This window comes from Magnolia sinica, chromosome 2 (assembly GCF_029962835.1).
Source record: "Magnolia sinica isolate HGM2019 chromosome 2, MsV1, whole genome shotgun sequence".
In the NCBI taxonomy this organism is placed as follows: domain Eukaryota; kingdom Viridiplantae; phylum Streptophyta; class Magnoliopsida; order Magnoliales; family Magnoliaceae; genus Magnolia; species Magnolia sinica.
In genome coordinates, this window is record NC_080574.1 from 120769277 (window position 1) to 120775276 (window position 6000).

A 6000-nucleotide genomic window follows, 5' to 3' on the forward strand; every position below is an offset into this window, starting at 1 on the left:
TGTCATGTTAGATTGCCTTACTCAATTTAATAAAATAAGATACGAAATCATTCGTAGAAGGCCTAATCCATATAAGCTCTGGTTGTTTATGTGAAAATTTAACGTGTTGCTTACTCTTTATTTCCTTAAGCTTTGTATCATTCTCATCTACAAGGGAAAGCGAGTTTTCGGTCTTCTATTATTTAATTGAGTTTTGCCTTATGGGAAGCTTCCGTTGTTTAACGATTTATTGATAATTTGTCATTGTATTGAATTTTGCAGATAATGGCTACGAGAATCATTTGTTGCTACGGCGGGGAGTTAGAATGTGAAAACAAGCAATGGACGTACACGAGTGGAAGTACGAAAACTATTTCGCTAGATGTAGATACTACGTATGAGGAATTTCTATCCAGAATGTACAGGATTATTAAGAGAATATGAATAGATTGTGATATTCAGATGAAAGTTTTGTATCCCTGCTCTAATAAATTAATCCCTCCTACCGTTCTTGAGGACGACGATGATGTCAAAGTGTTCCTGGCAACACAGTTGGAGCATTCGAAAAAGTTCATCCCTTTAGTTATCGAGACAATCCAACACATTAATATGACAACACACGTTGACAGTGTGGTAGAAGAGCATGGTGTGGAATTTGAATATAAGCTAAATCCATTACAAGTAGTAGGAACAAATGATCAACTGTCCGAGCCGCCTCAAACATCAAAATTTGTGAGTACCCAAGTCTGCGGTGCACGTGACCTTGACCTCATTTGTGATTACATGGTACCGCTTCTAGCAACAACAGCAGATACATCAATCCTGAAAGCAACATCCCGCATCCAGACCTTCCTGAAACATCAAACTTCAACACCCGTCAAGTTCCTATGCCGTTTGATGATGCTGCATTCACTAATGCAGCAATGCTGGAATATACGGATTCATTGAGTGAATCGATTGAGATAGCCGTTGAGCAAACATTTAAGTACAAGCGTCGGTGCCAGCATGTTTTGAGTCAATTTGCCCTTCAAAATAAATTTCAGTACAGGGTACTGTACTCAAATTCTAGGAGATTTACGGTTGTATGCTTCGAAGAAAGATGCGAATGGAGGGTTCATGCATCACGCGTGGGTGATTCAGGAATTTTCAAGATACGGACTTATAGGCCAAATCACACGTGTGGCATGTCATGGATGAGGAGCGATCACCGGCAAGCAAGCAGTAAGTTAGCATGTGATTTGGTTGTTAGCCGCATAGAGCAACGCCTAGGGTTGAGGCCACGTGATATTATCTTCGCCATGCAAGAGAGGTATAATATTGTTATCAGTTATCGGAAGGTATGGGCAGCCAAGGAGCTTGCAATCAATCAGGTGATGGGGTCTTATGAAGACTCCTACAATCAACTCCCCTTGTATTTACATGAATTGAGGACGGGACTGCCCTGCATGTTAACAAAGAGACTTTCAAGTTCGAAAGATGTTCTGTTGCGCTTGGACAATGCGTTAGAAGTTTTCAAAAATCATTGCGGAGGGTATTAGCCATTGACGGGACACACTTAAAGGGAAAATACAAGGGTGTTCTATTCATCGCCACAGCCTTAGATGGGGACAATCATATATTTCCAGTTGCGTTTGGCATCGGGGAATCGGAGAACGGTAGCAGTTGGAATTGGTTCCTTACTTACCTTAGCGATGCGATAGGGTCTGTGGATGATTTTGTGATTATATCCGATAAACATAAAGGTTTACTGAAAGAGGTACCCCATGTCTTCCCACGTGCAATTCATGGCTACTGCGCATATCATATCTACAGAAACTTGGTGGACACCTTTAAAGACAAGTCATTGGAGATGTACTTTTGGCAGGCAGTGAAGACATGTAGGGTGGCTGAATTCGAAAAATTAATGCATGATATCGAAATGGCCAACCCCGCAGTACATGCATGGCTGACAGAAATCGGATACGAGAGATGGACATCTTCACACTTTTCAGGAAAAAGATTCAACTTGGTTACTACAAACATTTCCGAGTGTGTCAATGCCCTCTTCAAAGAAGCACGCGAATACCCCGTTACGAAATTGATAGAAGGGGTTAGATTGAAGATGCAGGAATTGTTTTATAAGAGAAGAGAATCTGCGGCATCGTTTATAGGGCCATTGACAGCATGGGCGGAGCAGCAGTTAAAGGATCTTGTGCAGAAGGCGCGAGATGTTCGCTGTCATCCTATTTCTCGAGATGAGTACTATGTTGTGGGAGATTATAATGATACAGTCAAGCTCAGTGAGTTTTCGTGTACATGTCGCGAGTTTGGCGTGAAGGGGTACCCTTGTATACATGTCCTGTCAGCATGTATAAACTACGATCTCCCTCATTACTCATATTGCTCCCCATTCTACACGGTGCAAAATTACATAGCTATGTATAGCGAATCGGTCTACCCAGTACGTGACAAGAGTGAGTGAGAAGAAATTTCGGTGGGCTTTAAGGAGTACTGTGCGCAAATCAAACCTCCAGGACAAAGAAGGTCAGTTGGAAGACCTAAAAAGCTGAGAATTTCATCGCGTGGAGAGGAATCGAAAACAATAAAGTGTGGGCGATGCAAACAAACTGGGCATAATCGTCGGAAGTACAAGTTTCCCATACCTGAAAAATAGTATACTCTGTAATTTTTATAGTGTTTTGATATATAACATACTTTGAAAACTTGGTGGATGTTGAATAAACTCTCTACGTTGTCCCACAGTGTTTTCAGTTTGTCCCGCTATGCTTGTCAAAAAGGAAAATGCTCATGGAAATCATTGCAGGGCAATTGCGCGGATACTAGAATGAGTAAAAGTAAAAACATGCCTGATAGACAAGAACTTCACAGGCATAGAAGGAAAATCCCTTAGCCCACTCATTTTCATGTTTGCCTCGCTCATATGTCAATTTACCCCGTTGTTTTTCTAGTTTGCCCTGCTCAAAATTCAGTTTGCCCCGCTCATATTGCATTTTATTTTGCCCCGCCGTTTTTCTAGTTTGGCCTGCTCATATTTCAGTTTGTCCCACTGATATTCTAGTTTGCCCCGCTGATTTTCTAGTTCGCCCCACTTATTTTCTAGTATCCTCCGCTGATTTTGTAGTTTGTCTATCTCGTATTTCAGTTTGCCCTGCTGATTTTATAGTTTGCCCCGCTCGTATTTCAGTTTGCCCCGCTGATTTTCTAGATCACCCCGCTTATTTTCTAGTTTTCTCCGCTGATTTTTTAGTTTGCCCATCTCATATTTCAGTTTGCCGGGCAAATTTTCTATTTGCCCCGCTCATTTTCATGGTTGCCTAACTCAATTTCATGCTTGGGATGAGAAATGACAGAATCAATCTGAGATGCATGATGAAGGAGATTGAGAGTAATAAAATAAGAACATCCACACACTACTGCACATCATAAACCAAAGCGGAAACACTTTCATATATAATCTGAGTTAGTACAATGTTCCCATACATAACTATCCATGAAAAAAACGTAAATGATGCCAACTACTAACTATTATAGTACTAGATGGAAATGATCCACTTCTTACTACACATTAAACACAAAGCACATAACTCCTAACACAGCTAAACAGAAGTGAAGGAGTCCATATGCATCACAACTCCCTACTGTGATACCGAGTCCGGCGAGGGAGGAGGCACTCCCTCCTTCTGTACACAACACAACACTGCCTTTATCGTTCGCTGCATACTCTTCATCTTACGCTTCAGATAGTCCTGGTCCTTCTTAATCTCAGATAGTTTCGCCTCGATCGCCCCTACACGCTCATCTAAACCTTGACGTGTATTGGGCACTTTATCTGTATCATCACCCTCTCCTTCTTCTTCAGCCTCATCCTCTTCGCTACCTTCTTCATCTTCTTCTTCATCTTCAGCTATCTCGTCACCCATTTCTTCCAACCGCCTTGCCTCTTGTTTAGGGCCACATTGCATGCGATTTAAGGTGTCTTCGGTTATCACTCTTTCTGGATGTGAAGGGCCGATGGATGCCCTAAACCCATTTCCTCGGGCTAGCTTGCAAATTAGGCGGCCAAATGGGAGGGAGAGATTACATCGTTTACTCTTCACAGACTTCACTATATGGTAAAGGATAATGGAGGGCAGGCACACATTCTCCCCACGCCCTATCTGGTACATTATTTCTGCATGGTAGACAGAAACCTCCGTACTGTTTCCCTTTCTCGAATATAAATTATATGTGAAGATGTAGTGCAATAGTCTGTAAATTGGAATCATTTCTTTTTTTCTGAAGCTACTATCTCTCCTCCACTCTACGAGGTGGCCACACAATCTCCTACTTAGCTCACCCCTGTGCTGCGATGTGTTCAAGTTCCTAGTGTCTATAGGGATATGAACCGTCCCCAGTGACACGCCAAGTGTGTTCGCAATGTTTTCTACCCTGATCGGAATCAGCACGTCTCCAAATGAAATGTCAAATCCGAGTGGGTTGACACTTGCATTAATAATTCGAGAATAGAAAAACCGTACATCATGCTCATTGGCTGAAAATTTACCTTCAAAAATAGGTCCCCAACCTTGATGCAAGAGCCGATCTACCACGTCATTTTCGGCAAACAGTCGGTCCCCCACCGTGATTTTGAAAACCACTTCCCTATCGTGATAGTGGCCCGCATCCAATGTCCGGAAGTTTCGGTCGTGGCCCCTCTTTGACCTCCTTTCACGATGAGCCGGTCCAGAACTCGTTGCACCAACATTGACCGTCCCTACATTTCTACTCTTAGGTGGTGATGATGGAGTCGCAACAGCCGCAGCAGCTCGCCTTATGCTTCTTTGTTGAGACGGAGATGATGGACTTACTTGAACAACTCTCTTCTTCCCCATGAGAATGATGGGTTTAGAAAGGTGTTAGAAAGATGAAGAGATGATTGTGGAAGATGTGGAAATGGGGTTTTGAAATTGAGGAGATGGTAAAAGGATTAGAAAAAAAAGTGAAGGAAGATAAAGAATGGGAGTGGAGATGAAGAAAGGTTTAAGGTTTGAAAGATGGAAATGGAGATTGTGGAAGCTGTGGATAATGGGTTTGGAAGTTGAGAGAGTTTGAAAGATGGAAATGGAGATTGTGGAAGATGTGAAGAGGGAGTTTGGAACTTGAAGAGATCGTAGAAAGATTGAAAAAAAAAAAAGGAGGGTGAAGGAAGATGAAGAAAGGGGAATGGAGATGAAGAAAGGTTTAGAGAAGTTGAGATATTAAGAAGAAGAGAGGGTTTGTGTGAAGGAATTTGAGGAAAGGGGTATGGAATGGGAGGGTTTGGGCGTGTGGGGAGTTAAATACATCATGCCATGTGGGACCCACTTAATTTTTTTTTAAAAAAAGGGGGCGGGCGGTAGTGCCGCCGGACCAGCGGTAGTGCCGCCCGCCCCCTCTCTTTTTTTTGTAAAAATTTCAGTGGGTCTCACATTTCTTGCAACATTTGATAATTTTAATGGGCCCCACACACAGAAATACAGTTTTAGTGGGTGTAGAAATACAGTAAGATGGCTGTACCAATTTGGAGTGGTTATAGTCTTTTCTACAACATTTACAGATTTTTCCCTTTATTTCAATTTTTTATTTTTATAATTTTTTAAAAAAAATAGAAGATGTGAGATCACATTTGCCGATTATGCAATCACACATGATGGAGTGCACATAATCACTTCTGCGATCTGACAACGTTGCCTGTAACGTTGAATGTATTAGCTTGGTTTTCTAGTTCATGGTTAGGGCTGCACCAACGTTTGCTCGGCCCATTGCTCATAATTTCATGTTCAGCTTCATCAGTAAGTTACCATGTTAAGAAATAAAGGTACTTCAAGATGCGAATTTTTTTTTATTAAGTGGATATATGATACAAATGGCTAATGTTAAAGATGCATATGGAGCCTTAATGCATCATGACGTGAACCTTGTTTCCTGATGTACAAGTCTGTACAAATGGGCCCCATTGTTTGGTGACCCATGGTGCTAATCTGATTGGTACAATCTGGGACC